Source organism: Cryptomeria japonica, chromosome 2, assembly GCF_030272615.1.
Source record: "Cryptomeria japonica chromosome 2, Sugi_1.0, whole genome shotgun sequence".
Taxonomy (NCBI): domain Eukaryota; kingdom Viridiplantae; phylum Streptophyta; class Pinopsida; order Cupressales; family Cupressaceae; genus Cryptomeria; species Cryptomeria japonica.
Window position 1 is genome coordinate 321,869,427 of NC_081406.1, and position 12,491 is coordinate 321,881,917.

Sequence of the window (12,491 nt, forward strand, 5' to 3'; positions counted from 1 at the left end):
CCTTGTTGCCCCTCTGGCATGTGTTGCCATTAATGCCAAAATCTGTGCTCTTTTGATTCACATAATGGTCCTTCAATGTGGTTTTGAAATAAAAGAAAAGGTGGATTGGCAACATCTTTAAATGACTAGGCTTCAATATATTTGATATGTTAAGGGGACTTAAAGTTGTATTTGTATCTTAAAAGGATCTGAGTTGCTATCGGGTCGTTATTTGGTCACAAGCCCTTTTTGAGACCTAAAACCAAAAACTAAAGATGAAACATAATAATCTTTAGTCTTTGAAAAAGATACTATTGTTGCATCTTCTTGTGAAAGCTCTCGATGAGCTAGGTAATGAAAATCTCTCGAAGAGCTAGGGCGTGAACAATGGTTAAGGCTTTCAATTTTTGTAGAGCAGTGGCAACATATGGTTATGTAGATTCAAGAAAGGGTTGATATTGATAACAAAGAAAGCTCTTCAGCATTGATTCAAGTTACATGTGTTTTGAATCCTTTGTTCTTTGGTTTGTTTACATTCCAAATCAGTTAGCCTCTGATTTACTTTGTTTCTCTATTTGCATTCAATCTTCTTCACTCTTTGTTTCGTTTGGATTTTATTTAAGGGTTAATAGTGCTATAATGTTTTGTGTATATCTTGTGATAGTTTGTTTTTGGTTTTTTGAGTTCTCTTCTTCGAACCCTAGTGACTTTTGTAAAAAAAAAAAATGTTATTATGTTGTTTTTGTTTTAAAACCCTTGCTAGCTCTCTCTTCATTTAGTTTTTCTTAAGCATAACAGTTTTGTAAGGGTTTGTTTTTGTTTATGCCTTTCTTAAGTATATGAAGATATTAGTGGTTATCGGGTTGTATAATTCTATTTTAAGTTTTTAATCTAACTATAATCTTTGTAAAGGGTTTATTCATGTTAAGTTATTATTTTGGTTGTATGGGAGTTTTATGCAACTCGAGAAAGATGTGCATAACACTTACAAGAATTTGTTTATTATCAGTTCACTATTTTCTTGTTGTGGATAGTTATGGAAAGTTAGTTTATCATTCTTGCAAATACTTTTAATACTATTTAAGCATCATGAAGATTTTTCAGGAAGAGATTGTTACACAAAGAGATAAGATCATTGTGGCTTCTAATTGAAAAGAAAATTCTTATTATTATAGAGACATTATTTTGATGTCAATTGAGACTGTCAATACTACTGAAAACTTCTTGAATATTTTGATATCTTTGTAAAAAGGTTAATTTCTATGCATCATTGTATATCCTCTGTAGATGTACAATAGTGTTTTGTACATGAACTATTTAGTTCTCTACATGATACTACTATGTAGTTTATAAATATACAATGGTGTATTGAAAATGAACATTGAGGCTTTCTAAACGATTGTTTCTAGATCTCAAAGTTTGTGAGATCAGGAAATGTTGAGAAGTGGAATAGAGATAAAACTTTGTATGTAAAACACATTCAGTAAATTTGGAACAACGAGTGAGGCACATTTGTAACCAATGAGGTTCTTTGGTCAGTGAGGCCATTTTTTTATGCAAGTGAGGCATTGTAAAAGCAATGATTTTTCAGATAAGCCAGTGAGGCAATTCAAGTGGTTTTATTCCCCAAGAGGGTTTCCACGTTAGACATATCATTGTGTCAATTTGTGTTGTGCGATTTATGCATGATGAAACATCTCCTTGTCATCTCATGTTGATTATGTCTTTCAAATTGAATTTTTTTTTAAATGATTCTTAATTTACTATCAACATTGATTCACCCCCCTCTCAGTGTTGATTGTACTCCAACAAGTGGTATCAGAGCCAAACCCTTGTTCAAAAACAAACTAGGGGTTTCCTAGTAGGAGTACTTATGGATAGTAAAGAAGTTCAATCATCTATTGAGCTCCTTTATTTGATGGATCTAATTATATTTTTTGTAAGTTCAAAATGAAAAGGCATTCAACCTCTCTAGGTTATAAAGTTTGGTTTGCTATTGAAAATACGTACACTGCAACTTCAACACCTTTCACTCCTTATGAGGAGAAGGAATATGAGTGTGATGCCAAAGCTTTTAATGCTATCTATTGTGGCTTGACAAATGATGTCCTGGTTAAAATCATGGATTGCAAAAATGCTAAAGTTGTCTGGGATAAAATATCACATATCTATAAGGGTGATGAAAGGGTCAAAGAAGCAAAGTTACAAACCTTAGAGATAGGTTTGAGAGTCTCAAAATGACTGAAAAAGAAAAGTGGGAAAAATAATTCTTGAGGTAACTCAAGAAAAATTGAGTCAAAAATAAAAATAATGTTGTCTTCTTGAAGAAAAGGTTATAATTGATTTACAAAGGAAGCATGCTTTGTATGAAAAATCATCCAATTCAATGAACAAACAAAAAAATTACAAAGGGAAAAGAAATCTAATATTTTCAGAAGGACAATATTCAAGTTGTGTTGATGTAAAAAAAGGTATATCTATTGGTCAAGAAAGTAAGCTTTCTAAATATAATTTTCATTTTTTTGGCTACTGTTCTAATTGCCATCAAATTAGACATAAAGTAAAAGAATGCAGGGTTATGTCTAGAAGTAAACCAAGTCTTGTAAGTGGTAATCTTTATAGATTCTTAAGTAATCTCAGATGCTATAATTGTAATGATTTTGGTCATATTGTTTCTTTTTGTAAATCTAATTTGGTTAAATAGCTTAACAAGTTTGATAAAAATGTCAAACAAAAACCGATTTGGAAACCAAAAGGAAAATGTAAAGCTTTGGTTGTTCAAACAACCTTGCCCTCAGTTAAGAAAAATCTCTGGGTGGTAGATAGTGCTTGTTCTCACCATATGACTAGTGATAAAAGAAAATTTGTTCAGTTTAAAAACTATGCAGGAGGTTATGTAAGGTTTGGTAATGATCATCACATTCAGATTGTAGGCAAAGGCACTATTTTACATGACAATGAAACTCATGTGCATGATGTTTACTATCTTGAAGGGCTAACACATAATTTACTCAGTGTAAGTCAAATTTGTGATAATGATTTTTATGTCCTTTTCTCTACTCTAGGATTTAAAATAAAAAATAAATCAAGGAAAATAGTTGCTACAGGTTTTAGAACTAATGGTAACATTTACATTATGTATGAAAGAACTAACAACAAAAGTGAAACCAGTGTGTGCTTTATGAGTCATGTTGAAGAAACAAGACTTTGGCATAGAAGGTTAGGGCATGTCAATTATGATAACCTAATTAAGATCTATAAAGGTCATAATGTTAGAAATATGTCAAATCTCACTAAACTAGATAATAGTGTATGCAAATAATGTCAAGAGGGAAAACAATCAAGGTTCAACTTTAATCCTAAAGAGTATTCCTCTACTAAGCCATTGCAGCTAATACATACTAACTTGTTTGGTCCTACAAGGACAAAGTCTGTAAGAAATGAAAGATATTTTATTTTTTTCATTGATGATTACACAAGAATGACTTGGGTCACATTTTTGCAGCATAAAGCAAAAGCCTTCAATAGGTTCAAGATATTTAGGAAAATGGTTGAAAAGGAATCTAATCTTAAGATAAAATGCCTTCGATCTGACAAAGGGGGAGAGTATACTTCTCAAGAGTTTGTTGACTATTGTGAAGAACATGGAATACAAAGACAATATTCAGCCTCCAGAACACCACAACAAAATGGTTTTGCTAAAAGAAAAAATAGAATAGTAAAAGAGATGACAAGAATGATGCTTCAAGATGCACATTTGTCAAATGATTATTGGAAAGAAGCAGTTCATACTGCTGTCTATATTTTGAATAGAGTTCAATTAAGAGTAAACACCAAATTCACTCCTTATGAGCTCTGGTATGGTAGAACAACAAATGTTGGTTATTTCAGAATTTTTTGGCAGTAAGTGCTATATTAAAAGCAGTTTTGAATCTCGTTGTGATGAAGGTATCTTTCTAGGTTACTCTACACAAAGTAAAGCTTATAAATGTTATAATAAAAGACTAAAAAGAGTAATAGAAAGTGCAAATATCAAAATAGATGAAATGCTATCTCATGAATAGAAAATTGAAGAGGTTGATAATATTGTACCATTTGAAATAGAACAAAAATATGATTTTGATAAAAAAAAAATTGACATAGAACAACCATCAGAAGAAAGGAGTACTCAAAATATTCTTATAAAAACTACTCCCAAATTATCCACGAAGCTTTTACAGAAAAATCATCCTCAAGATCTGATAATTGGTGATACATCTACCAGTGTTCAAACAAGAAGGAAACTTGCAATAACTAATGATCAGGTGTACTTGTGTTTAATATAACAACTTGAACCTAAAACATACACAAAAGATAGCAAAGATGTTCTTTGGGTCAAGGCTATGCAAGAATAACTTGACCAAATAGAGAAAAACAAAACATGGGAACTTGTTCTCGGGCCTTTTGATAAAAATGTAATTGGTGCTAAGTGGGTTTTTAGGAACAAACTTGATGACAAAGGAAAAGTAATAAAAAATAAAGCAAGGATTGTATGCAAAGGGTACTCTCAGATTGAGGGTATAGACTTTGGTGAAATATTTTCCCCTATGGTCAGACTGGAGGCCATAAGGATGTTCTTGGCTTATTCTATATATAATAATTTTAAGGTGTTTCAAATGGATGTCAAGGCTGATTTTTCAAATGGTGATTTTGAAGAAGAGGTTTATATGGATCAGCCCAAAGGTTTTGTGTGTGTAGGCAAGGAGGATCATGTGTATAGACTAATAAAATCCTTGTATGGCTTAAAATAGGCTCCAAGAGCCTAGTATGCTAAGATAGACAAGCATTTGCAGGAACAAGGTTTCACAAAAGGTGTTGTGGATGCCAACTTATACTTTAAAACAAAAGGTCATAGTATATTAATTGATGCTGTCTATGTAGATGATATTATATTTGGCAGTGATAATATTGATTTTTGTTCAGAATTTTCAGAAGTTATGAAATCTAAATTTGAAATGTCAATGCTGGGTGAACTTTCATTCTTTCTCAATTTACAAGTCAGTAAGTTAGAGAAAGGGATATTTATATCTCGAGCTAAATATGCTAAAGAAATTTTAGACAAATTTTAAATGAATGGGTGTAAACCTGTTGGTACACCTATGGAAACAGGCTACAAACTTCAACAAGAGGTTGATTAGCCAGATGTTGATCATACAATGTATGGGTTGATAACTCAATGATGAACCACTAGTACCAAACTGGTACTAAGAGGGGGGGTGAATCAGTACAGATACAAGTATAGTCCAAAATCGGTTCGACAACAAACACTCACAATGGCTGATAAACAGAGATACTGGTAAAACAAAGTGCAACCGGCAGTATCCAGTATAGCTCAATCAGTCATGAACTGGTCATTCACTAAGCTTTTCTCTTAGCTCAATACTACATTATCATAATATTCACATGCATGAACTAGTAGACTTTAACTATCAAATCTTCACAACAGGGAGTTCAATATGTTTTATAGATAGGCACAAAACATAGAACCTTCATGTGCATAATAGATAAAACAAAGCATCACAAGACAAAAGCATTTCACATGACACACATATTTTTTACGTGGAAACCCAACTGGGAAAAACCATGGTGGGGATGAATACCCACAAGCTTCTTTTTGAACTCTTTAGAAGTTCTCTTTGTTAGGAGCCTTGTTCGGTTAAGAACAACACAATAGGTTCTAGTAGGAACTGATCCTGTTAGGGATCACCCGGTTAAGGGTTAAACCCGGTAAGGTCACCTTGTTAGAGGATTTTAAGAACTCAATAACTGAAAGGATCTCCTAAGCTTCTCTAGCTTCTCAGAACTCATTAGCTTCGAGTTACCCGGTTAAGGGATTTACAACAAGCTAGTTAAGACCACCCGATTTAAGGGATTTTGAATCAAGCTAGTTAAGGCTACCCTGTTAGGGGATTTTACAATTGTTGAAGTGGTTAGAGATCAATAGATATTACAATGATCTATTAACAACACTTAATACTAATGCAGATCCATTTAGGCTCCTCTTTTCCTTTTGCACATACACTTTGCAGGTATCTCTTCTCTCCTATGGTCTGGCAAGAATCTTGTATCACTTTCATTGGATACACACTCACAACTTTTGCCAGCAACTTCAGACAGAAACCTAACATCAACCTTATAGGGAACATGCAGGTTGGTAGCAAAAACCTTAAACCCTAAACCTATTAGGTTGAGCAATTCAAACAGTTCAATCCTGACCATTAAAACATATTGCATTAAATGCACCAGTCTTGAGTCGATCTCAAGAAGTTCTCCATCGTCCATTATCCACTGTTTTCATGGTGGTTGATAACCCATCATGCGTTATCACATTTTGACAGACTTCGCACATTCCTGAGGTAGATAGGAATAGTCTTCTTCATGCAAGATCCTTCACGCGCACAGAGCTTACGTGGCAACACGATCTATCCTCCATCATACTACTAACTTATCACACAAAGATCACCGATTGAGTCACACAGACTTGAGATACTCCAACCGAAAACCCTGAAGTGGAAGCTTCCATACCAACCAGTAGTCATACACTACTTCCATGTGCTAGATCCCATAACTGCATGCCAGTTCACTTTGAACAAATGTGCCGCTTCACTTTGGCATATACCAGTTCACACCTATGTCGGTACCTCTTTCTTCACTTATCTCATGTGCCGGTTCACACTATGTCTCATATTGACATCAATGGCAACATACAATATCATTATGTCTTCATGCCAGTTTACATAAGGCTCATGCCGGTTCACATAACGCTCATGCCGGTTCACATAATGCCAACAATCTCCCCCTTTGGCATTGATGGCAATATACAAAAGATATCTTCTCTGCTTCACATCTTCTCCCCACTTGCTGCAGATATCTTTTCACTTCACTTCTTCTCCCCCTTTGACAACAATGCCAAAGTGGAGGTACAATCATCACTGTTTCCTCATGTTGCTCCCCCTGAGGAGTAGCATCCTTAAACACACCAATCAACCAAAGATTTGTCTACCCAGTACCTGACTAATGTGGAACAACCACTTTTAGTTCACCTCCTGAAGGGGCAATACCCCTAATTCACCTCTCAAATGCACAAATGTTGTCTTTGGGAGAGGCTTGGTGAATATGTCTACTAACTGCTCTTTACTGGACACATGCTCCAGTGCAATCTCTTTATTCTGAACCTTTTCCCTCAAGAAATGATACTTAAGCTCAAAATACTTGGTTCTAGAATGTAAAACCGGATTCTTTGATATATTGATAGCACTTGTGTTATCACAGAATATACTTACCTGTTCAGATATAGGGATCTTGAAGCCTTCCAGTACATGCTTCATCCAGATTGTCTGAGTGCAGTTCATGAAAGCTGCAACATACTCTGCTTCCGCTATAGACTGAGAGATGCAACTCTGCTTTTTACTCATCCATGAGACTAGTCTACCACCGAGAAAGAATGCACCACCGGTTGTGCTCTTCCGGTCATCCACATTACCAGCCCAATCAGCATCTGTGAATACTTTCAAATTGAAATTATTGTTGTATGGGTACCACAATCCATAGTCAATTGTTCCCTTCAGATACCTAAGAATCCACTTGACTGCACTCAAGTGAGATTCTCTTGGACTCTTCTGGAACCTTGCAGTGATGCCAACTACATGTGCAATATCTGGTCTGCTATGCACTACATAAAGCAACTTACCAATCATCGATCGGTATTCCTTCTCATCAACCAGTGTGGAATCATCTTCCTTTGTCAATTTGCAACCAATCACCATTGGTGTACCAACCGGTTTGCTATCTTCCATGCCAAAAGTCTTCAACACCTCTTTGACATATTTGGACTGAGTGATGAAGATTCCATCTTTCATCTGCTGGATCTGTAGTCCAATGAAGAACTTGATCTCTCCTATGAGTGACATTTCAAACTCTTTCTTCATCTCATCAAAAAACTCATGACTCATCTTGTCATCTCCACCAAAGATGATGTCATCAACAAAAACTTCACAGATCAAGATCTGATCTTCTTCAGACTTCAAGTAGATATTGCTATCTTCACTTGTTCTCTTAAATCCAATCTTCACATGATGGAAATGTAGGTGCTCATACCATGCCCTAGGTGCTTGCTTTAGACCATATAGTGCTTTGTGTAGCCTACATACCATGTCACTGTCTTCAAATTGGTTAAACCCATCTGGTTGCTCAATATATACCTCCTCTTCAAGTACACCATTTAGGAATGCAGATTTTACATCCATTTGATATACCTTGAATCTCTTAAAAGCTACATATGCAAGAAGCATACAAACTCCTTCCAATCTGGCTATAGGAGCAAAGGTTTCCCCATAGTCTTCACCTTCTTCTTGAGCATATCCTTTGCATACCAGTCTGGCTTTATTCCTAATCATTGTGCCATCCTCATTCAACTTATTTCTGAACACCCATTTGGTGCCAATGACATTCTTATGCTCTAGTTTGGGTACCAAGGACCATGTACCATTTTTCTCTATCTGGTCAAGTTCTTCTTCCATTGCCTTGGTCTAGTCTTCATCATTATGAGCCTCTTTGAATGATTTAGACTCAAATTCAGAGATCATACATATCTAATCTTTCTTCTGGTAAGGATTCCTACATCCTTATCACCTATGATCTGCTTGGGATCATGATTCAACTTGACATACCGAGGAATGGTCTTAATTGGTTCTTCTTGCTTTTCTTCTTCATCCTTATCTTCATCAGTATCAACATTCACCGGTTCAGGAACACTGTTACTGGTGCTCGGTTGACTAACAACCGGTTCCTAGAAGGTTGCAACTGGTTCATTTACAACTTGCTCACTGTCAGTTTTCTCAGTCTTCTCAGAGGATTCATCAACTCTTACATTGATGGTTTCCATAATTCTCTGAGTCATATTGTTGTAGCACTTGAAAGCTTTACTCTTGGTGGAATATCCTAGAAATATTCCTTCATCACATTTAGCTTCAAATTTTCCCTGATGTTCACTCCTCTTGATGTAACACTTGCTACCAAAGACCTTAAAATAATTTACCACGGGGGTCTTACCGGTCCAATACTCATAAGGAGTTTTGTCCTTGCCCTTTTTGATGAGTACCCGGTTCATAGTGTAAATTGCAGTGCTCACCGCTTCCCTCCAAAAGGTGTGAGCAACCTTTCCTTGGATCAACATAGTTCTAGCTGCTTCAACCATAGCCCGGTTATTCCTCTCTACTAGGCCATTTTTCTGTGGAGTCCAGGGGGGGCAGACAGCTGTCTCTTGATGCCAAATTCATCATAGTACTTATTGAATTCACTAGAAGTGAATTCCCCTCCTTGATCAGTTCTGAGACACTTGATCCTTTTACCACTTTCCTTTTCCACTAATGCTCTGAAATCTTTGAATTTCCCAAAAGCTTCAGACTTGTCTTTCAAGAATGTGACCCACATCATTCTTGAGCAGTCATCAGTGAGAATCATGAAGTACCTATCACCCTGCACACTTCTAGTTTTCATAGGACCACATAAATCAGTATGCACAATATCAAGCAAGTTGTCAGCAGTGAAGGATTTACCTTTAAAAGTTGAGGAAGACATTTTCCCCAATTGACATTCTCTACACAAGGTATTATCCGGTTTGCTTAGCACCGGCAACCCTCTAACTGCCTTGATCTTACTAGCCTTCACAATGTTGTCAAAGTTCACATGGCAGAATCCCCTATGCCATATCTAGCTATCATCAAGCTTAGCCATAAGACATGTACTTATATTAGCATTTAGATGAAATAGGTTACCTTTAGTCTGCATGTCGGTGGCTACCAATTTACCATCTTTACCTTTGATTCTGCAAACTCCATTCTTGAATTGCAGAGTGAGTCCACTGTCATTTAACTGGGCAACACTTAAAAGGTTGTGTCTGAGACCATCAACCCAATACACATTGTCAACACTACTCTTTCCATTCAAGGAGATGGACCCTCTGCCTTTGACCATGCATGGTGCATCATTGCCAAAGAAAACCACACCACCATCATACTCTTCTAATGATAGAAACTTGCTCCGATCACTAGTCATATGGTGAGAACAGCCACTGTCAATGATCCACTCATTGGAATCATCAATCTGGGAGACAAGAGCCTTCTTGTCTGTCACATCTTCCTTTACAGCAATGAACACAATGTCTTCATTTTCTTCATCTTTTGATTCCTCATCTGTGACACCTTCATTAACTACCACAAAACAATTTCTCTGGTTTCCTCCTTTGAATTTCTTGAACCTTTCTGGTTTGTCCTTGTTGTCACTATTAGGATAGTTCATAGCAATATGTCCTATCCAGTTGCAGGAGAAACATTTCAAAGGTAGCTTACCTTTATATTTACCAGTTCCTTTTGGGAATCTCCTAGCTAGAAGAGCTTCAAATTCCATCAGAAACTCTTCATCCTTCATCTCTCTGTTCTGACTAGGTTCCGCACTAGTGCTAGCCTCTTTTCCTTTTCTGGATGGTATAGCAAAAGCTTTAAAAGCTGATTCTAACTTTTGAACACTACCATCAAAGCTATTCAGCTCATAGGTTGTCAACTTGGCTATGATGGAGTCCAAGGATGCCTTAGACTTATCTATTGATCTCAGCTCCTGAATAGCAGCAACCCTTATTGCATAGACCGGCAATAGGGACGTCAGGACTTTACTTACCACAGTGGAATCTTCTATTTTGCCACCTGCACTCTTTATTTCTCCAACAACTATTTTGATTCTTATTCCATACTGTTGAATGGTCTCTCCTTCAACCATTCTCATGTCTTCAAACTTTCCTCTCAAGCTCTCTTCCTTAGCCTATTTTACATGCTCATCACCACCATAAATATTTTCAAGAGCATCCCATACTTCTTTGGGATTTGCCTTGTCCTGAACATCAATAAACTCAATGTCAGATAGACTACTGATGAGGGCTTCCATGACTTGCCCATTTTCTTGTATCTCTCTCTTTTGGTCATCGGTGAGAGTACCGGTAGGAACAACATATACATTTTCAACATAACTCCAGTGTTGAACACCCATGCTTTTGATGAATATCTTCATCCTGTCTTTCCATATACCAAAGTTTTCCCTGTTGAACTTTGGACCTTCCCTCTTCATCATTTGGCTAGGATCTTTTCCTCAAGCGGTTAAGCTTACAACACAGAGGACCTGGAGTGCTCTAATACCAATTGATAACTCATTGATGAACCACTAGTACCAAACCGGTACTGAGAAGGGGGGGTGAATCAGTATAGATACAAGTATAGTCCAAAACTGGTTCGACAGCAAACACTCACAATGGCTGATAAATAGAGATATCAGTAAAATAGAGTGCAACCGGCAGTATCCAATATAGCTCAATCAGTCATGAACTGGTCATTCACTAAGCTTTTCTCTTAGCTCAATACTACATTATCATAATATTCACATGCGTGAACTAGTAGACTTTAACTATCAAATCTTCACAACAGGGAGTTCAATATGTTTTATAGACAGGCACAAAACATAGAACCTTCGTGTGCATAATAGATAAAACAAAGCATCACAAGACAAAAGCATTTCACATGACACACATATTTTTCATGTGGAAACCTAACTGGGAAAAACCACGATGGGGATGAATACCCACAAGCTGATTTTTGAACTCTTTAGAAGTCCGCTCTGTTAGGAGCCTTGTCCAGTTAAGAACAATACAATAGGTTCTGGTAGGAACCGATCCTGTTAGGGATCACCTGGTTAAGGGATACCCGGTTAAGGGTTAAACCTGGTAGGGTCACCTTATTAGAGGATTTTAAGAACTCAATAGTTGAAAGGATCTCCTAAGCTTCTCTAGCTTCTCAAAACTCATTAGCTTTGAGTTACCCGGTTAAGGGATTTACAGCAAGCCGGTTAAGACCACCCGATTTAAGGGATTTTTAATCAAGCCAATTAAGGCTACCCTATTAGGGGATTTTACAATTTTTGAAGTGGTTAGAGATCAACAGGTATTACAATGATCTATTAACAGCACTTAATACTAATACAGATCCGTTAAGGCTCCTCTTTTCCTTTTGCACATACACTTTGTAGGTATCTCTTCTCTCCTATGGTTTGGCAAGAATCTTGTATCACTTTCGTTGGATACACACTCACAACTTTTGCTAGCAACTTCAGACAGAAACGTAACATCAACCTTATAGGGAACATACAGGTCGGTAGCAAAAACCTTAAACCCTAAACCTGTTAGGTTGAGCAATTCAAATGGTTTAATCCTGACCGTTAAAACATACTGCATTAAATGCACCAGTCTTGAGTCGATCTCAAGACATTCTCCCTTGTCCATTATCCACCATTTTCATGGCGGCTGATAACCCATTACGCGTTATCACATTTTGACAGACTTCGCACATTCTCGAGGTAGATAGGAATAGTCTTCTTCATGCAAGATCCTTCACGCGCACAGAGCTTACGTGGCAACATGATCTATCCTCCAT